The sequence below is a fragment of the Adiantum capillus-veneris genome, chromosome 10, assembly GCF_014529385.1.
Source record: "Adiantum capillus-veneris isolate H3 chromosome 10, ASM1452938v2, whole genome shotgun sequence".
NCBI classification, from domain to species: domain Eukaryota; kingdom Viridiplantae; phylum Streptophyta; class Polypodiopsida; order Polypodiales; family Pteridaceae; genus Adiantum; species Adiantum capillus-veneris.
Genome location: NC_140940.1, coordinates 54,318,629 through 54,341,661, shown reverse-complemented (window position 1 = coordinate 54,341,661; position 23,033 = coordinate 54,318,629).

The following is a 23,033-nucleotide window of genomic DNA, read 5'->3' as shown; positions in this document are numbered from 1 at the left end:
ACTTTGTCAGGATCTTCTATCTTCACAAACTCCACTTCCAACCCATGCCGTAGATTGTCCCAACTCAATCTTATAGGTGGATCAGCCACACGCAAATCCTCTTCAAATGCTTTGGACCAAACTCGTGCATCACTCTTCAAACAGATTTGGAGAAGATGTAACATTTGCGCTGGGTCAAGAATCTGGTTGCTAATGTAGGCAAACTCCATCTTTTCCAAAAAGTCTTCCACATCTTCATCACTTCTTCCATGAAACTCCGGATAAGAGAAAGCCATGGCTACCCAAGTTTAATGCTTTGAGAACCTCTTCGAACACACGTGCAAGAACCCAAAACTTTTGACTGACTCGATTCCCAGAACCTTCAATGGAGCTCAACTTTAGATAAGGACAAACACGTGTACATCAAATGAGTTTTCATAGTTAATCATCGGGATTACAACAGGCAAAGGACATTCCAAGATCTCTCTGAATCTTCTTGGCCCGAACATAAAGACTATGCGCTGCTGGAAAAAAATCTTCCTGGACACATGAACATTTATCTGGATTCTTTGAGTTAAATGAAAAGGAATGAATTGAGGGCCATTTTGATCATCCATTAAAGCCAACCATGCAGCTCCCAAGAAGGCACACCTGACTTATCCTATGATTTTGCCAAAATTTCAGCAGCACAATAGCATAAATGGCTCAAAAGACCAAAAAACCAGCCATCACAACTTGGAAAAATTTTGGCAGAGTTTCCCCAGACGTAGAGCAGTGTGAACCCAAAATATAGATTGTAGATGTATGCATAAACTGCCAACAATAGAACCCGAGCATCAATTAGGAATCACTAGTACATATCCTATGGCAAGGTCACGAAAAGGGTGCTCCAGCTACCTGTATCACCGAAAGGATCTCCACATTTGAGAATCCCCCAGCTCAATAAAACCTCACGCTATCGACCCTCATACGAAGGCTAATGCAAATCGCGTATGGTCAAGTCTCAGAAATGACTATCTTCCAGACCAAGTCTCAAAAATGGCTGGGACTGTCAAATAAAACCAAGTATGGATCCACAAATGCGTACAATGGCAGTTTCCACAAGTAACGTACAATCCAGCAAACAATGCGCTCAAACAGGCGCCAAGTGATGCATACCCGCAACAACTGCAAGTGACATCACTGCTAGTATATCACTGTACTCCAGCTACCTGTACCTGTGTGAATCACCTGTACCTGTACCTGTCCTTGTACCCTATAACCTGTAACCCCAAATCTCGAAGCTTGAAGCTCGAAGTAGAAGGTACTCGAAGAAGATCCTCCGTGGGGGCGCCAAAAGAATGTGAGCGGGATGGAAACACACATAACGCCTCTATAACAACCTGACACACACTCTTGGGAAGATACACACACACACACACTATGGGGCACCACTCGGCTTACACAACCCACCTGGCCGAGACAGAGAACACACTTATGGAGCGAGAGGAGAGAGACTATCCGTTTACCCACTCCACACAGAGAGAGATACACACACACACACACCCAAAAACTCAGCTCAAAAGAGGAGAATTCTGATGTTTAGATACAATAGAGCTTGGGCCAACACCAATGGAGCAAATAGCTTACACAGTATTGAAGAAATACACTAGATACAACCACAAAGTTAAGCAGAGGCTTCACTCACCGGAGAAGATTACACAGAAAAATAGCAAAAAAAGAGTGAGTAATTTGGAAAAATGGAGAGTGCCATCGCATTCGGAACGGTTCAAACCCCAGTCTACAATGTCAAAGTGCTCAAATCCGACCTCGGATAAGAAGTTTACGACCAAAATGAGCAAAAACACAGTTGCGGCTGTTCCTCCTCTTATCTCCACTCTTTTTCTGGTCTTCTCTCTTGTTTTGCAGTTCCCACACTCAGCTTTATTACTTGGGCACCCATGGCCTTTTAGATGACCTCAAACGGACCCCGAACATGCCAAAAACTGACCTCGCAGTGCATAGTTGTCACCTTTTTGCATCATCCGCACACCTGGCACTCAGCTTTTTCCAATAATGCGTCTCACAACCACGTGAAGTGGCCGCAAAAGATGGTCCTCATGATGACCTTTCTGCATAATTATCACAAGAAAACATCCACGTTATGCCCGTACTCATCCACGTGCAAGTATTGACCCCATTCGACCTCCTTACGCCACTAGATGCCATCTAACGCACCTGCTTACCTCATGTCGTCAAACCACGGATAGCTTCCTCGAGAATTTTTACGCGCTACCAACTCCTCATTATTATAGAAAAAACACACTGGTACTGGTAATAGTGAAAATCGATGCACTATGTACACCCTGTCCTACCTGTACACATGTGGGCCCCACATAACCACCTGGCTCTGGAAAATGGGCAATCCTTTATTCGATGCACCATGCATGTGTATGTACATATGCGCAATCCCTTGCTCCAAAAAACTTCTGACAATGGAATACGAGAAATGGACTCTGAAAAGTCAAAACTGAAGAGCGTGAAAGAGACAACGAGTGTGAGCTCAGGGGGGTCAGTGTTAGTCGACAAAGTACACAAACCATTGGATGCATTGATGAGAGCTTACGAAGAGAGATTAAAGAGCAACCAAACACAAGAACAACGGGGGTTGACTTATCCAAACGTGGAATTGGAAAAGCAGAGACTTGAAATGTGTCAGAGAATGATCGAGACTACACAAGCCTTGTTAGAACCACCTAGAGAACCAATGAATTGTGGAGCGGAAAACCCAATTCATCGAGTGACTATCCTCTCATGGGTAGTTGAAAAGCCTAACAGTGCACAAAAGCCTGAAAAAATGCACGGGGATGAACGTATAGTGATGAACACAACAGATCAAGAAATAGACAGTTTTCATCCTGTGATACAGAGGTCTTACGGAAGAGATGATGATTACAATGAGTTTTGGAAACAAGTGAGAGAGGCAAACTTTGCAAATGAGTTGAGTTGTCAAGCTAACCAAACTAATGGGGAAAAGGACCTCAGGAATCCTCTCATAGAGGAATTTGAGGCAAGATCTCAAGTGGACTTAGATCTGCATTCTTACTGGGGAGATGGAGGCTCTGTTAGAACAGTAGAGAGTAAACCTCATTCGCTGAATACCTTACCTTCATACTTAGGAGAATACGAAGCAAAATCTGAGATAAGAGCACTTCCCTCACGAGGAATCTCTTCAGAAAAAGTTATGGACTCGCAAGGATTGATAGAGATTTTGTCAACACCAATGACATGCACTATCACCCTAGCTGAGCTTTTGAGACTACGACCAAACATGTGGGCAACTATAGGAAAATGCTTGGAGAAATTTGGGATAAAAGACCCAACTGCAAAACTGCAAGAGGGAATATGAGAGCTGAGTAAGCCACAAAAAACACTAAGCCTGTACCTTTGAACAAGGTCGGAGAGTATTGCGAAGGCGAAGAGGGGAATACAACCTTACCAGCTGAATTTCAGGGAGCTAACACAATGGCAATACTTGACAGCGGGGTTGGGGTAGCCATTGCTATGAAAGAAATCTGAAAAAAATGGGGAAAATCGGCGATAAGAAAAACGAGGTTGAAACTTCAACTAGCGGACAGACATATGGAGAGACCTTTGGGACTATTAGAGAAAGTTGTAGTGACTTCTTGCGGAATTGAGTAAGATCATACTTTTGCTATTGTTGACTTTGGCAAGGAGAATAACTATGATATTATACTTGGAAGACCGTTCATGAGACAATTGAAAATGGTCCAGGATTGGGGTTACGACCACATATACTTGAGACATATGGAAACCACTACTCGTGTGAACCTAAAAGACCATAGCTACAAGGATGTGAACCAAACACCAGTTGAAGAGTTTGATTCAGCTACTTCGGCAGGATTAGAGTTTCCAGTTTGGTTAGGCAAACCCAAAGAGTTATGGATCTGTGGAGCTTCGAACTGTGGAAGTCTAAAGCGTGAAGAATGTGTTTTAGAAAGCGCAATTGAAGAAGAAACTTATATAGGTGAACCCTTTCCAGAGGATGCACTTGAACCATTAGAATGGACACACATTTTAGCAACCCTAGATGTTTGTGCAATTCAAGATGGTCCCACAACGAAGTTTTGTGATAAAGATGGATATGATGTGGTTTCGTACTTCATGATGAGAGCTGTACTCGAAAAGGAGATTGAAAAGATTGATACACCAGACAAGGAAGATGAAAAGGAGATGTTTCATGACATTCCCGATCATCCAGAATGGAGAAATGAAGCTGACAATGAGTCCACAGACAACTCAAGCGAGAACGAGGAAACCATAAAGGATGTCAGATTCTACGACTTCCCAAATCAGACTGAAGAACGCCAGAAACACTACAGAGAAAAGAGAAAATGAATGGGGTTAGAAACAATCCGATGCCTAGGATAAGAGGGAAAAACCAATTCCTAATGCGAGTAAAGGCGGAAGATTGTGTCAAGGACAAGATTTCTGGAAGAATGAGAGGAAATGTGGAAACGAGCTCACGGAAAGACAAACGAAGCTCAAGAAATTGAGTTCAACCCAGTGAAATGAAAACCGAAACAAATATAGCAAAAAAGAACATGAGAAACAAGGAAAACAAAGAGTCCAAATTAGAACACCGAAACAAGTACAGAGAGTTAAAGAAAAATTTAAAAGAAGTTTGGACGACTGAAATCGAGAGTGGTGAGGATGAAAACGCCAATATCAAGGGAAACATGGATGTGTCCTCTCACTATAAGAAATTTACGATAGAGGATAGGAAGGTGATACTGACCCAGCCTATCCTAGAAAGAAAGGAGAACGAATCCTATGATGGACCGGAGGATGCTAAAAAGGTTGATTTGGCAGCTCCAGGAGAGGAACCGAGACCAGTATACATAGCTACAGATTTTTCTCCGGAAGAAGAAGAGAGACTTTTGAGTCTTCTCAGAGAATACATGGATGTGTTTGCATGGTTGTACAAGGACTTGAAAGGAGTTGATCCATCAATATGCCGACACACAATTCCTTTGAACAAGACGCTAAGCCTGGAAAACAGAGACCGTACACGTATAATGACATGTTTGCTAAGCGAATCAAAGAAGAAATAGACAAGCTAATGAAAGCTGAACTCATATATGAGATTGAACACACGGACTGGGTATCTCCGATTGTGGCAGTGCATAAGAAAAACGGGAAACTCCGATTGTGTGTCAATTTGAAGAAAGTAAATGTTGCTACAATCAGGGACAATTATCCCTTGCCGATAACTGATCATGTTTTAGAACGTGTATCGGGGAAAAGAGCATATTCCTTTCTAGATGGATTTTCAGGATATAATCAGCTTGCCATTGCGCCAGAGGATCAACACAAAACAGCTTTTGCAATAGAGTGAGAAATTTATGCGTATCGAGTTATGCCGTTTGGTTTAACTAATTCTCTTGCAACATTCCAAAGGCTGATGACGCATGCTTTCAAAGAGTACTTGAGGTTGTTTCTAGAAATATACATGGATGATTGGTGTGTACACTCTCTTTTGAGAGATGAGCATCTAGAACACCTAAGAAAGGTATTCGAGAAATGTAGGGCATATTGCATTTGTCTCAATCCTGAGAAGTGTGTGTTTATCGTCTGACAAGGCAAAATTCTGGGACATATTGTCTCACATAACACAAAACGGATATGGAAAAGATAAAAGTAATAGTGGATATGCCTAGACCAACCAACACGAAACAAGTGCAGAGCTTTATGGGACATTGTGGATATTATAGACGATTCATTTACATGTGCGCTATAATAGGCCAACCACTTTACAGGCTAATAGTGAATTTTGAATGGAGAGAGGAGTGTGAGGAATCCTTCAAGAAACTGAAATAGGCACTCATTACTGCTCCAGTCTTGAAATCACCAGATTGGGAGAAGATAGTCCATGTGCATATAGATTCTTTGGCATATGCAATAGGATGCATCCTGGCTCAGCCAAAAGAAGGAAACATGGATTTTTCAATCTGCTATGCTAGTCGACAGCTCAACAATGCTGAAAGGAATTACACAACAACAAAGCGAGAGGGATTAGGAATGATTTATGTCGTGAAGAAATTTTGGCATTATCTTCTAGGCAATAAGTTTGTGTTTTTCACAGATCATCAAGCCTTGCTCTACCTAGTTAACAAACCATGCAATACGGGACGGATAGTGAGATGGTTCATCATCTTATTAGAATTCGACTTCACGGTAGTAGTAAAGAATGTAAAGACACATCTTAGAGCGGATCACCTTTCAAGGTTGACGAATGGAGAATACCCTATAGGTGTAGATGACGACATGCTAGATGCGTACTTATTCAGCATAGAAATGATACCAAAGTGGTCTCAGGATGTTGTTAGTCTATTAACCTATGGAGGAGAGTTTGATAGAAAAGAATACAACCAGAAACAAGTTACTATTCAGCAATCCAAGAATCTTCAGTTGATTTTGCAGGAAGATTGTCTCACTTAGGAACCGATAACATTTTAAGGTCATGCATCAAATCTGAAGAATATAACATATATCTGCGAGAAGCACAGGAATGTGTATTTCATTGTTCAAGAAGGAACACGTACAGGAATCTGTTACAATTGGGAGTCTATTGGCCAGGAATGAAAGAGAGTGTACATGAATATGTCACAGTATGTATTACATGTTCGTCAAAACCGCCAGCTGAGTATTCAACATTGTATTAGATAATGATCGCTCGTAAATGGAGTCAATATATTGTTGAATATCTCACAAATAGAACTTTTCTAGAGGGAACCTCAAAAGCGCATCAAAGAGCTGTAGAGACAGAAGCGCGAGATTACACTTTAATAATAAATCAACTCTATAAGAGAGGAAAGGACAACCAGATTAGGATATGCGCATCAGAGTCAGAGTATGTGATAATCCTAGAGCAAGCCCATGGAGGAGTAGGTGGAGGCCATTTCTCAGGTGATAAGACAACAAAAATATGGTGGCCGACATTACACATGGAGGCTGAGAAATACATAAAACTATGTGATGACTGTCAGCGGACAAAAGTACCATTGAAAAGAGATGATATGCCGCTTAGACCAATGATGGGATCAAAAGCCTTTGCAAATGAGGGATTGATTATGTTGGACCTATCTCACCTCCTGCATACAGGACTCATGCACAATACATCATTGTGACGACGGACTATCTAACAAAGTGAGTTGAGGCAAAAGCAACTCAAAAAGCAGATGCCAGGACCATGGCACAATTTCTGTATGAATACGTCTTTGTACGATATGGATTACCAATAGAAATTGTGAGTGATCGAGGCACACATTTCATAAATGAAGTGATAGAGATCCTTCTAGACAAATTCATGGTAATACATCGCAAATCAGATCCATATCATCCACAAGCCAATGGACAAGCTGAAGCGACAAACAAAACCATATGCACGGTCCTTACAAATATTGTATCTGAGTCGAGAACTGATTGGGACCAGAAATTGCATTCGACATTATGGGCGTATAGGGTAGCATATATAACATCCATAGGAATGACCCCATACAACATGGTTTTTGGTTTGAATGCTACTTTACCGATAGAATTTTTAATTCGAACACTGAGAGTAGTTAAGGAATTAGAGTGGACAGGACATGAGCTTTCAGATAGAATAGACGACCTTGAAAAGCTAGATGAGCTTTTCTTAAAAGCCGTGGCTTCAATCTACGCTCAGAAAAGGCGACAAAAAGAGTTCTTGGATAATCATGTGCAAACTAAAGAGTTTAAGATTGGGGACTTTGTCCTAGTATACACTCTAAGACAGCATGCAAAAAAACTTAAAAACCGAGGGATGGGACCTCTTGTGATTAAAGATCTATCACCAAGTGGGGCCGTCAAGCTTGCTACATTAGACGGAGAAGAAATGCCAAACTGGATTAGTGGATGCAGATTGAAGAAGTATCATTTGCCACTAACCCAAGAGATGCTTCTCAAAATACATCAAGATAAGCTGCGACTTCAGAAAAAGAAAAAGATTGTTGAGGAAGCGCAAGCGGAAGCAAAAGAAAGAATGGAGAAAAGAAGACTACTGCGTTAGAGACAACGCAATGAAGGGGCCTTATGAATAAACGCAGTCAGTGTTTCTGAAATGGGTGAAGACAAAGTAGAACCCATCATCGAGGTCAAAGTGGGCACAAACTAGGTTAAAGCTAGAGCACTCTTGGATTCAGGAGCACAAGCTAACCTGCTTTCAGTCAGTTTGTACACGCAATTGAAACATGACACTAAGCTGCAAACTATCAAACAGGAGTTGAAGAGTTATTCAGAACACTCAATTAAAGCAATCGAATGCACAATACTGCACGTCTAGGTAAATCAATATGTGTATCCACATATGTTTTATGTGGTTGAAGACAAAGCTACGCAACATCCATTGTTGCTAGGACAACCATGGCAAAAGCAGTACAATGCGATGATTAATTGAGCTCTAATTCAGTTAACATCAAATATGAGGAGGAAAGTCAATCAATTCCATTCTTCAAAGCAACCGAACAGGTGCAAGATGAAGAATCCAATGACAAGGCTAAACGACCTCTAGAGGTAAAGAAGCAGCAATGGCAACCAAAAGCCACTTCTACACAACCGGAATGCTCCTCAAAGAAGAAATCTCAGACATGGGTAAAGAAGACAGAAAATACAAGCACAACTCAATTGTGGATAAAGATAGACTCAAAGTTGGTATGGAGGCCAAAGAAGGTTGTGCCAGAGAGAACAAAGGTGGAAAACAAAGTCTTCAACACCAGAAAACGGAGTGATTTTAGAGAGTGTTACCGTTCTCCGAGCGATTTTTTCCGAGAAATCCTAGTTTTCGAGCAGGTATTTGTGGAAGGGTACTCCGTAGAAAACCACTCCTATTAGACAAGGTGGTCTTCTATGCAGCTATCCATGAAAACAATGTAACTATGCGCTTGAAGAGTGTGAGAGAGAGAATGCTAGACTGCAACAATAACAATACACATTTAAATGGAAGACCCCTGGATACTAAATTTTTGTTATCAAAAAGACATAACAGATTATAGCTGAAAATAAGGATTTCATGTACGATCAATGAAACAAAATGTAACAATAATTTACACTGATTCACTCTGTCAAAACAAAAAGTAAAAACAATGATGGCAATATACTCCAAGCTTCATAGCAAAATGTATGCTCTTTGATTTTATATTGCTATAGTTTTTGATCCATTAGATAGTAGCGAAAGAGGCATCTCTGTATTGATGTAAAATATACACCAAAAAGTTTCTAGTTGTTGCTTGGTCGCGATTTGCATCTCAAAAAGACCAAAAAAATCAGCTGGCTTTAATGCTCACACACATGATTGTCAAATTGTGACATTGCAGCGTCTGCCACTAAGAGCCTGAAATAATTCGACTTTTGTATGAGCTGCCTGGTGAATGAACTCATGAGATGATGAATCCAATCCCAAAATTTTCAAATACACGTAGTACAAGTGCTTACATGGCATGTATGTCAAGGGCTTGCTTTCTCTTTTCAAAAATCCCTCACACGTGCAACGAGGAAACTCGCCCAGAGTCACTGAGTAGTTGACACCTAATGCTCGCGAGCCTTCAGTACTTACGTAGAAAATATGAGACTCATTGCATAAAACAATGGCCTCACGAACCAGTTGCGCAGACAAGGTTCTTCCTTTCTGAATGCTAACCTTGAACTCTTTGGTCAAATTTGCTTTAACAAGCTTACCATCTCTAAATTTTGGCCGAAAAGGACTAAGCGCTTGCAAAGAGCTCGATGTTGCATTTGTTGTAGTTGATTTGATTGATCTTTTACCTGATTCAAGTGAAAATCCATTTTCCTCCAAGATTTGTTTCTCTTGTGGTTTCAAGAAATTTCCCTCATCCACTGGCCACACTCCTGGAGCAGGGCCAATCAAGCCAACAACATGGTCCTCATCAACCTCCCAAGAGTGTGTTGGGGATGAGTTACAAAACCAAATAAACCCCCCCACAAGACCTCCAGGATACTTCCTTCGACCCCAAAAGCAAGGTGCAGGTACTCCATCTTTGCTATTATCAATCCCTGCATTAATGTATGCTCCACATCTTCCACTTTGCCCTGGTAATCGTCCAAAACAAGTCATTTTCTTTCCTGGTTCGGTTCTTCTGATAGCCCACACTGTCTTTGGAATCCTCCTCTCCACATATTCTCCTTTTCTCTCACCTTCTGGTTTATTTTTGTAACTATGACCCTCAGTAACAGTTACAAATTCTGTCCTATGACTATCCTCTTCTAGGATCTCTCTTGGATCAACCTGCAGTGGTCGCTTTGCACGCACACTCCGTTTACACATTGAAGAATGTTGCATCTCCGGAGACTGAATCCCCATTTCAACCATAGATGAATGAGCAAGATCTGCTAGTTTTCTATTCAATGTCCGGTTTGTATTTTGACTTCTGAATCTCTCTGCCATATCTTGTATTCCAGGGCCTGTCCCAGCATGAATACCTTTCAATTATGCATTACACTTTACACTTTGCAAAATAGCCATTGACATGTCAAATCCTGTGGCCTCATAAAGGGATATCTGGTTTTTAAAACCAACTCCAGCACGCATACTTGCATGTTTAGCCTCTTCTAGATTAGTGGTTGGCACAAAAATACCTGACTCATCTTGACTCACAAACCAAGATCCCCAATGGAATGCTCTCACATCCCACCAAGCAAGCCAAGTTTCCAATGATGGTATCTCACCATTGATTGCCTGACCTGCATGCCAAAATTTTCTAATTTCATTCTTGCAGCTGTCTGCAGCCATGTCGGATGGTGCATTTCGCCACTTTCGACACAAGGATTTATGCTCCTCTTGAAATGAAGGATGGATACACTTATGTGAGTGGTGAACCATGCTCTACTCCCAATGGAAAGTACAACTCATCTCTTTTTTGGGTACCTTTTTTTTTGCCCCACCAAAGTAAACTGCACGCACTGCAAGCCAGTTTGCATTTGCCTCATCTGCCATGAATCCACGAAACTCTGGTTTTTCAAAGCCATTTTCATGAACCACAGAATTCAACTTTTTCCAAAACTCAATCTGAGCAAAGCGATCCTCGACCTTGAACTCACATGTGGCAATAGTCAAAAGAGAACGCACATAAGGGTCATATACATGTGCAGACATTGTGGGCCAACCAAAAACTCTATGTATGTGATCAAAATGAACCCACATTTCTTGCAAGTTTCCACCAGGTCTCATTCTATAAATCAAATCAAGTCCACTACCAGGTCCCCTAATTGACATTTTAAAAACATGTGGCTGATGTCTATCACTCAACTGCCCTAGGAACAACACACTGTGTATGAAAGGGTAGCGGCAACGATTATTCAAGTCCAACATAGCTTCAAGGCCTGTTGCAGTGATATTCTTATCTCTTTTGGCATACTCTAAACATCTTCCTATCCTCCTTTTATTTGAAAGAGGAGTGGCATACTCAAGAATGTGGGCAAGTTCATCCTCACCAATCTCTGAGTTCCCTTCTTGATTGTCTTTCATTAGCATGTCCATAATAAGATCTTGAGTAACAGCACCCTCGAGTTGTTTTGGAGTAGTAAAAGGATTTAGCTTTGCACGTGCTGCAACCTTCTCCTCTATTTGTTTTTTGATGGCTCTGCTCACACCCTCTTCATAAGGGTGCTTATGATTACCCAGATGAATCGCACATCTTGTAGTGTTGAAATGATCTCTAGGCACACAGTAGTAAATTATTGCATGACACAAATCAACACACTCAGGCATTTGTGAGCAGTGCTTGCAAACTATATTACCATGTTGAAGCCCAACAAGACCAACAGGAAATTTTTTTTTTCATTCTTCCTTTCCAGTGTGTTTCATTTTGATAATGTAGTCTCGAGTAGTGAGGACAATCAATGTTGACGCACCGAAGGTGTCCAGGACAACGACTCAAGTGCACAACACCATCAAAACAATCTGAGCTTCATGTGACGTACTCCATCCAAGAGTGACCATCATACTTTTGCTCCATGCCCTGCATTGTTGACTTCTCTTCACAAGGAGAAAACTCAAATGCAATGTACCCATCGTAAACTTTGGACAGTTCTTCAGCTTTAACAATCTCTGTAGCACTTTGCATAGCGACATGCAAGCTACTATTTAAGGGCAGTTGTTTAATCATATCAATGACACTGTGAGTTTTTGGTGTTTCATTAGAAATGAACTCAACAGAAGTAGGAGTCTCATGTACAACAATATCAATAAAAATCTTATAGAATTGATGTATTTCTGCATCAAGAAGAAATCCTTCTTCACCAGTGGAGAGTAGAACAGGCTCAAACTTTAATTGTTCATGGCTGAGTTACAAAGGCATAAGTGACAAAGGCACCCCTGCTAAGTCAAAATACTCCTCAAGAAGATTTAGCTTGATTTCCACAAACCTGCTCTGAAAATTAACACTTAATTTCTGTCCTGGAGAAGGACCATATATGGTGATGAATCTACTCATGGATGATTGAAGAAAGGAGACGATTGTAAAAACAGGGCGTTAAAGCAAGGACTGATTATAGAAACTCTGAGTTGAACCAATTGAAGGGAATTTCTATTAATTTCGGCAATAAAAATCTAGTGAAACCGTCATAAATGTACCTCTATTTCATGATCACATAATTTTAAAAATCCAATGCGTTAAATTTTTGCCATCATAAAAATAACTAGATCTATCTGTCTCACACTCTCCTACTCTCTCTCTCTCTCTAGTTCTCTCTCTCTATATATATCTAGTGTGCCTCTATATCTCTCTCACTAGTTCTCTCTCTCTCTCTCTCTCTCTCTCTCTCTCTCTCTCTATATATATATATATATATATATATATATATATATATATAGTGTGCGTCTCTAGCTCTCTCTCTCTTTCTCTCTCTACCCAAGTGTGGCAGATTGGTTATGCCATTTCCCTCTTGAATAACAGGTCTTGAGTTCAACTCCTCGTTGGCTAGTTTTCAAGTCTCTTGGGATAGTTTCCTATGAAGTTAAAACTCCACCGTCCGCGGCTTTTGAGAGCTCTCAAGTCTCGACTCTCAAGTTGAGAGACAATCAATGTAATCTTCTTCTTCTTCTTCTTCTTCTCTCTCTCTCTCTCTCTCTCTCTCTCTCTATCTATCTATCTATCTATCTCAAAAGTTCTCAAACTTTGGGGCTTTTCTGAGTCGAAGGTGAACAAATCGAAGGTGAACAGGCAAAAATGAACAAATCGAAGAAAATTATTCAGAGGTACATTCTCTTCTCCATGGTTGAAATAGCTGCGCTCTGCTTAAAAAAACTCATCAAATGTAGGCCGCGCCGGCACGCCCTCGTTTTGTGGGGTTTTTTGGAAAAAAAAATCCAAGCAGATTTGTGCCTGCGTTTTGTCAATATCAGCCTGCGCTTCTATTTTGATGCTCTTTTGTCAATTTCAGCTTTCTATTTTGATGCGCTTTTACTGTAATGTACGTATGTTTGCTTTTTCTTCTATAAACTGATCAGGGCCAGGTTTTGTGCTGCTCTTTTGATCGTGTGCAAATCAAGGGCTTCTATTAAGATGCGGGCATGTTGGCATTACACATGGGCCAGCAAAATCACTGAGATTTTCAGTCGAGGATTGTGGGGAAAAGACATTATGCTTGGTCCATGTGTATGTCAGTGTGTATGCCATGTGAAGAGCCGTTAAAAAAATGTCAACAGTTGATGGATATGCCCAACCAGGTGTAGATGGAACTAGAGTCAGGACAGAGTATAGGGACAATTTGGCCTTGGAGTATGGATTAGGAAAAGTTTGAAATGGGCCTTGTAAGAATTGTTGATGTGGCATAGCTTTCAAAAAGTGGGGATTGGTAATTTTTTTGCAAATAAGATCCAAACTTGTCGAAGGTTGGATATTTAGAATCTACTCTTTAAATGCTATCTATTGATATATAGCATGCATGTATCGGACATTGCCTTCATGTAGATCTAGAAAAAGGTGATTTTAGATTACCGTAACGGTAACAAAACCTGGCTAGTTGAAAAAAAATGGCATAACTTTCATAGAAGTCATCCAAACTTTTCAGACCTTGGCTCTTTAGAATCCATTTTTCAAGAACTTCTCAATGATAGGTCATATCATGGGGTTCTAAGCAATATTTAGAGGGGTCTACCGGGTTGCTTTCTTTTGTACAACTTTGATGATGTGGCACTCTTAAAAGGCCCAAAAATGAGTTCAAAATTTTCCTAATGCAAATCTCCCCACTGAGGGGAACTTAGTGGTGGATGTTGTTTCTGCTTCCAATGAGGGCTGGTAGAAGACCGGATATGATGTCGTGTTTCTTGGTTTGGCATGTCCTCTGCCATCCATTTTTTGGCCCTTTTCTGGTTGTTCTCTCTGTTGTTGGATTGATGACAATGTCTCTTGCAAAAAAACACCCCAAAAGCAGGGCGCACCGGCGCGGCCTGCTTTTGGGGTGTTTTTTTTCAAATTGTCTTCATTCTCTGTGTATGCATATTTTGGGATAAACTAATCAGGGCCAGTACATGTGATGCTCTTTTGATCGTATGCAAATCAAGGGCTTCTATTAAGATGCGGGCAACAAAAGGCATGTTGGCATTACACATTGGCCAGCAAAATCACTGAGATTTTCAGTCGAGGATTGTGGGGAAAAGACATCATGCTTGGTCCATGTGTATGTCAGTGTGTATGCCATGTGAAGAGCTGTTAAAAAAATGTCCATAGTTGCTGGATATGCCCAACCAGGGGTAGGTGGAATAGTTTCTGGATATGCCCAACTAGGGATATGCCCAATCAGGACAGAGTATAGGGAAGATTTTCCTTTTCAATCCGGGCCTGGGGATAGTGTTTGCTTAAGGCATTCAGAGCTGAAGGTTCATTCATAGAGAGGGGCCAAGGCAGATGGAAAGGAATACACAATCTAGTGCCTGCCACTATCATTGACTCATACCCAGACATTAATGGCTTCAACAGCCTGGAAAGACTAAAATCTGTGAGCTTAGCATTGAAATTCTCATCTAACAGCACATTGCTAGGCTTGACATCTCTACGCAGAACAACTCCATCGCACTCCTCATGAAGATATAGCAAAGCAGAGCCTAGACCCAAAGAGATATTGAAGCGCTTTGCCCAGTCGAGGGCTACGCACGCTCGATGATTATAGAGAAAGCTGTCCAAGCTCCCATGGGGCATATAGTCATAGACAAGAAATAGTCAGCCCTTGCCCTCTCCCCATCCTCGGAGTCGGACCAAATTGCGGTGCCTCAAATTGCTGATAGCAGAAAGCTCTGCAATAAAGCCTCTGAAACCCCCTTTCGTTTGAATGGAGACACACTTTACAGTCACTAGCTGATGCCTAAAACTAGAGGTGATTTTGGCAGAGGCATCTGATCTTATAAACCATCAATAAACCATTATCACCTGTAGGCTTAAAAAGATATCAATTTTCCTTTGCTCAAGGGTGAAACATGTCTCTCTCTTGTCATTTTAGTCACTATATATGCTTTATTAGCATGATCATTGGCTTGACTATACTAGTTTGTCATGGCTTCAGACGGTAGGATCTGGTTTCCAACTTGATGAAATATGTAAATTGGTGTCATCTTCTGCTCTAAAACCCTCCTTCTGTTCGTGATGCCTCTAATTTTGGCCTTGCTTGGAGTAGCGACAATTGTCCAGCCCCTGAGCAGGAACCCTGTTCTCATGGCGAGCTTCTGCAGCATGATGATGATACCTTTGACGGGGATGTAGGAATCCAGCACCTACTACTACAGGCATCTGATGACAAGCTTGGGATCCCGCTGTCCTCTTCATCATCCGAGTTGGACGATATCTCGTTTCATGAAGAGTGGGCTTCCCTTACTGACGAGACAGGGTCCTCAACCTTCAACCTCAGTTGGCTCGATGGCTCCTTCCAGCAATTTGAGGAATCGAGGGACCTCTATGAACCTGTCATTCTCTTCTAAATTTGCTCCGGATTGCTTTAGCAAGTGTGGATTCGGGACGTCTTTTTTGTCCTTCCCCCACCTCTCTTTCCTGCTAACATTTTGAAGGAGAGTGGTGTACAAAATGACACTAGTGTAGTCTCTTAAAATGTTCAAAACGTTGAAATTTGGAAGTATGAAAAAACTGCCTTCGAAGCAGTGATGAATTTTTGTGAGTGTGCAAATTTGGCAGCCTTGTGGCAAAAAGGAAATCTATATGCATAAATATATGCAAGATTCTAGCGATTATGAAGCGTATGTAGGTGGGGGCGTTCACTCATGTTGAGTTTGATCACCTGGTTATGATTATGGCTATTTTAATGTCCATTCATTATGCAATTCTAGGCATCATTTATGTAGTTAAAACTATGAACGCATGTTTACAAACTTGAAAGATATTTTGGCGGGGGATTATAAAATTTACAAATTTTCCTTCCATTTTGTTGGCAATCTGCGAAGTATACGGCCGGACTTCCTCCTTTTCATGTTTCTTTTGCCTTGCTTTGAATCCAGCCGGCAGGGATGGATTTTCAACTAACTTGAGGAAAACTTCCCATCTCTCTGACACGAATGACCATAGCTAGCTCTTGACCATTCCTTCTAGAATCTATACACGACCTATTCTGTAAAGCAATAATCCTTCCTTCTAATTTCATCTTACAGCAGAGGAATCTGATCTTAGCACAGCATCATTTTTTAGTGTCTTGCAGAGTTCAATCAGAGTTTGCCCGCTCACAATCCCTTTGGCTTTTCCAATGCTATGCACAGTTCTCTCCTTCGAATCCTTCTGCTCCCCGAATGTCTACAACTTGCCAAATTTGTTGTTTTGTCTACAGCTCGCCAAATTTTCTATTGAGTTGATTAAAGCTTTGTTGCTGTTGATAATGGTTTATTAATGAAATACTTGTTAATGATGAGACGTAGCTTTTCAGGTCGCGATCTTCTTTTAGCTTGCACAATACTGTAATTAAATGCATGATCAAGTTATAATGGTAATAATGGTAATTAGTGGTGAAAATTAGAAAAGGATTTCATTTGGCCAATTTAAGTTGCGAGTATAAATGGCATGCAACTTGCAAAAAAACACCTCAAAAGTAGGCCGCGCCGACGCAGCCTGCTTTTGGGGTGTTTTTTCCAATTAGTTTTTTTTTAAATTTTGGGATGCTTTTGGGGTGTTTTTTTCAATTTGTTTTTTTTGTTAATTTGGGATAATTTTTTATTTGTTTCTCTGTGCAGTTCTTCAGGTCGTAAGCGATTGAGGAAAACCAGAGGATCGTCTCAACTTAATGTAGACTCAATGCAACAAGAGAGTCAAGATGACATAAGCAGATTGGTGGACACTTCATTGCTAGAGCAAAATGATGTTGAGGAGGAGGTTGAGAGACAAAATCTGGATGCTTCAAGGGTTGCAAGTATGATGATTGTCCCTTATGTTGTTAGGCTAGAGGTACCATCTGTAGAGCCATCCAATCAAGAGAACAAAATTTAAATGGACATGGGAGAGGACATTCTTCAAAAAACACGGATGTTCAGCTGTCATCATTGTCCACCCATTCCTCTTTGTAGACTAATTCCTTATGCAAGGGTTAGGGGTCTTCGTGATGATCTTTCGGGCTTGAAAATAGCATTTGCTAGAGAAGGTTATGTGGCAGAGAAAGGAGCATTTATTGTTTCCATTTGGACGAGGGACAAAGAAGTTTCAGTTGTGGATGAAGCAATAGAGAGGGATTGGGATCCTATTTGGCATGAGGTTAACAAAGAGTTTGAAGCTAATCTCATGCTGAAACTTGAACTTCAGGAACTAATGGGTCACATGTTCTATGTTTGGGAAGGCAACCATGGTACCGTGGCATGGACATCTGCTATTAAAGAATGCTTCAAAGAAACAAAAGTGAAGCATTGTCGTGTGCTTTGTACTATTATTGACCCTACCAGGGTTAGTGAGATTGCCCTTCTTACAAGTTTACAGAGGATGAACTAGTGATTCTCCTTCCTTATCTTTTTGGTTATGATAGTTCTCAAGTTTTCTTATGTTTATGTGAATTTATCTTGCTTTTGAACATGTAGTTTGAATACACATGCTTTGGTGACCACAACATTGAGGGATGAACTAGTAAATTGTGCAAATATTTGTTCTGTTGATCATGGGGAGTACCTTAAAGACCTACCTAAGAGAGATAGAATGTTGATTGCACGTATCAGAAAGAAGAGTACCAAGGGTGTTGAGCCATGGTATCCTCTTACACGTAGATATCTCGGAAAGCTAGTTTTTAATGTAAGTTTTAAGTAGTATATATTTCTAACATGAATTTAGTATTGCTATGCTTGTCACAATGGATTTGATTCCTTCCCTTGTTTTTCTAGGTGCAAATAAGTAAAGCACTAAACAAGAAGGTTGAAGAGGCAAGACTAAAAATGTCAGATGAAGAGCTTCGATTGTTTGAAGAGAAAGAGAATGAAGAGTTGGATTCAAGATATGGTGATAGGATTGGAAAGGTGAGTCTTTCTCAGTGAACAACTATGTGTTTGTATTTACTTTGCTTAGATAAATTATTGACTTCACTAAGTTAATTTTAGATCCTTAATATTGTCGATCCCAAGCATGGAGATACTTGGATGTCAAAAGTATGGTCTCTCAAGTGGGGGGCGAAAGTTTTGCAACGCTTGAGAAATTGAATTTATTGGCTTTATGTGATGTTCAAATGGAGTCAAAAATCTTTTGGTTGACTTTGTTGGAGGCAAACAAAGCAACAAAATCTATGTATGGCCTTGCACGAGGGGATCACCTTTATAGACAGTGAGTTCCTAACATTTTTGATGATTGTATACATTGCATGGTTTATAGGCTAACAAAAATACATGAATTTATGTTTTCTTCTTAAAGTTGGCTTAGAAGAGAAGCTGTGCTTGAGAAGATATACCATAAAGCTAAGGAGGTGTTGGTCGATTTTATGGATGTGCCGGGAGGGGTAATTGTGCCTCTTGATCTCTCCCTATTTGACTTCTATGAAGAGGTGAAGATAGAGATAAGGACATATCTGTTTCCTCTTGAGGTTCGAGGAGAGCCAAAGGAGAAGAAGAGCAATGATAAACCTCTCAAGAAAGAGGATATGATATTGAAAGCTTCGATGAGGCTACTTTTTAAGTGAAGATGTGTGAATGAATTTACTTGATAGTTACTTTAATTTCAAAAGGAAGATAAAATCATGTCTTTGATAGTTGTTTCATTGTCCATTGTAGGTACTTTGTTTGCTTGCAAGGAAAAGGTCATGTGCCAAGTATTACAGTTAGGGCAAAGCAATGGCTTTTGACCCTGAATGAAGAGACTTGTATGTACCCAGGTGCTATGCATCAATGTACATGATGGAAGCTTGACAATTCTCCATGGTGGATAGATCTTGAAGGAGGTCATGTTTTGAATAGAGAGAAGGAGCTCTATTCACAAATATCAACCATGGTTCCAAAAGAAGTGGACCAAAGAAAGAGTATAATAATTTGAAATTTTGTATAAGTGATGTTTTGAATCATGTATTATGTCTTGTAATTTGCCTTGTTTTTTTTAATGTAAATATGATTTGTTGGTATTCAATAATGTTTTGTTCTTTATTCTAATGTTGTGTAGATAAACAAAAAGAGAAGCATGTTGAGAAACAAAGGATTGATGTTGAAAGTCAAAAGTCCTTTGATATTTCTCATCATATGGAGGACTTGGAAACAGACGATTGCACTCAAGGTTTGAATTCCAAGATCCACATCTACTTTGATTCTTTAGTAAATATTTTAATAGTTTTTATATACACATGCACTCACACACATACATACCTACTTACTTGTGTACGTATACATACATATATAAATGTCTCTGTATGCATGTAAGTACCTATATATATATATATATATACATATCATGTTTCTGCATACATTAGTCTATGTGTGTATGTCTCTCAAGTATCCATGTGATGTCTTTGCATTTATGTGTGCAAGTGTGTACACATACACAAAGACTCTCTCTCTCTCTCTCTCTCTCTCTCTCTCTCTCTCTCTCTCTCTCTATTATCTTATCCGTATGTGTTTTGAGAGGAAAACCTTATTGATATCATGCTCTTGTGATTCTGAATGGAATTCTCTTAAAGGTCAAAAGAGGCTTTCCAAAAGGACTACACAATTTATTTATCTTGCAGCGCATTCTTTGGGATACACGCCTCGTGTTGAGAATCCCAAAAGCATTGTAGTGGTTGGTGATTACATCATCATTGGGAAGGATTTTGCGGGAGGAAGAAAAAATGATACCTTCTATAGTGTGCATGAGTTCATCAAGCAAAATAAGCCTTCAGGGGTTAATTATACAAAGAGGGGAAAAGCTGTGGATTGGGCAACTGACTTCATTTTCCTTGACTTGCCATTTGGAGGCACTCAAGGTGGTGACGATTCTTGTCCCACCTGGGATTTTGTTTATGAGGACCATGTGCGCTATGGGATTGCTTTGGCAGCATCTACTTTGGCAGACTTGGGATGGTTATTGGTGATGGCCTCTATGGCAGGTATTTGTTAAAGTTAATAGTTGTTAACATTTATGTTTATTTTGGCTTCTACTTATTGAAACTTTTCTAAGACGGTGCAATTATATTACGTTCAAATGCTCAAAACTACATGTGTTTCTTAAATTAAGGTTTAATTGGATATTAACTTTTGTTGCTAGTGTTCTACGTCAATGCTTTTTATGGTTCGACGCCGAGCTACAGATCCTCCTATTTTCATTCCAGAGAGTACACCCCTCTTTGAGTCCTTCGGCATGCATCCTTTAGATACCCTCGCCTATCATTATCTTTCGAATGATTTGCGTGCTTTGGACCCTGTCGGGCAGCAGTGGCGTGGGGGACTAGAGAGGAGGCATACAGTTTTAGCATGCTTTGTATACTTGTACTGTCGTCGAGGTGGTGTGTGCATTGAGATGGGATGTGGTACTGCACCTATTCTTAAGACATGCATGCACACTGGTAGAGTATGTGCATCTATCGATGTGGATACATTCTTGATGACCACGTATGTAGAGCCTCTCCTTTTGGCTTACATGCAACAAAGTAGCCATCACGATGTTAGTAGGCCGCAGGCAGATGATGAGGTGGATCCACTTGCAGGTTTCAATCCATATGGCTAGTGAGGTCCTTGTCTCTTGAGACTATTACTATTATGGACTTCTTCAAAGTGTGGTTTGTTTTTGTGTGATGTTTGGTTTGTATTGACATGTTCAATTATGATCTTGTTTTTTCGCAGAGTGACATTTATGTAAAACTCATTGGTTTGGAACATAGTTGCTTCGGTTATGTTATGTTCTTGGATGTTATGTTGTTCATAAGTTAACCTTCTCCCTTTGTATGGATTTTTTGTTATAGAAATTTATTGCCAGCTCTAGGTAAATAGTAGTATTTCAATATATGCTTATGTGATGTTTGGCTTCTATTGCCATATTTGGATATGCTTTTGTTTTATCATGGTTGGTGACAATATATGGAATACTCACAATTTAGTAAACACATTTTACATTGGAAATGTTATGTATTAGATGTTATATTTGAATATGTTAATTATTTTCCTTTGTATGGATTTCTTGATATGTATTAAGATCTCATTTGTTCCTTCCATGCAAAGTCAATTGCCCGTGTATGGCAAAGAGCATGTGTAGAGACAAACGATTCGACATGGAACGGGAAGAGCGACGCTCCATTCGAAACCTTTACATTGATGATGAATGTGAATCATTGTAAATTACTGTGACATTTTGTTTCATTGATCGTACATGAAATCCTTATTTTCAATGAAATCCTTATTTTCAACTATAATCTGTTATGTCTTTTTTATAACAAAAATTTAGTATCCAAAAGTTTTCCATTTAAATGTGTATTGTTATTGTTGCAATCTTGCATTCTCTCTCTCTAGACATGAGATTAGGGTGTATATAAATAAACAATTGATTTAGGCATTCCGTTCGTATTGATCAATGTAGTATGTATCCTCTTGTAGGTAAAGTTCTCTATGTCCTTTTCAAGTAACAAAATCCATTCTTGTCAATATGTATTCGAGAACGGAATAGGAGCATGTTTTGAAGTGACTCAGACCACCTTGTCTAATAGGAGTACCCTTCTAAGGAGCACTCTTCTGCCAAGACCTACTCGGAAACTAGGATCGCTCGGAAAACCTCGCTCGGAGAACTGTAACACTCATTTCAGACAGTCAAATTCAGCGAAACAGAGGGGAGGACAGCACAAAGCCATAGTAAAGAAATTTGGATTCCAAAGATCAAAAAGCAGAAACTCCCTTTAGTATAATCACCAGAGAATCCTAAGTACTCAAGGACAGAGACATCACAACCTAAAGTCAAGCAGATTTGGGTAGCAAAGAGTTTGTGGCAAGCACAAGCAAATCGGAAGCAGATTTGGATTATAAAAAAGGATAACAATGTAAAGAAGAATCCAGATACTGATTCTACTCCAAAAGTGCTACAGACAACCCAAATATTGCCCAAAAACCTGACAATCAAACAAAGAGCGGTATTATTGGAAATATTGCTATTTCATCGCTCTACAATTGAATTGACCAGGCATGAACACAACAAATACAATGCTTCAACCTCAGACACTTCATAGTCGTCCGAGAGGACTCAGACTAGGAGGGGGGGAGGTATACAGATATACAGGAACTACAAGCAAAAAAAAAAAAATATTACAAGGACAATGTCTTACATGATTTCAAACTTTTATGTTTGATTATGGATATTGATAATATCTATGTCCTTATATACTTTGTTTTGCAATAATAAGAGATCAAATGATGAATTTGAGTCTCTAAGTTTGTAAATACGACTAAATATGCGTGTTTTTGGAGCCATTAAGTGGAAAAAAGTGGTAATCCAAGCGGAGAAACCACAAATAAGTGTATATACATATACACAGGGTTATCAACTAATTATTGTGTATTTTTGGAAGTTTTTGGCTTCAATTTGCTATTTTCCTTTAATTTTTAGGATTCT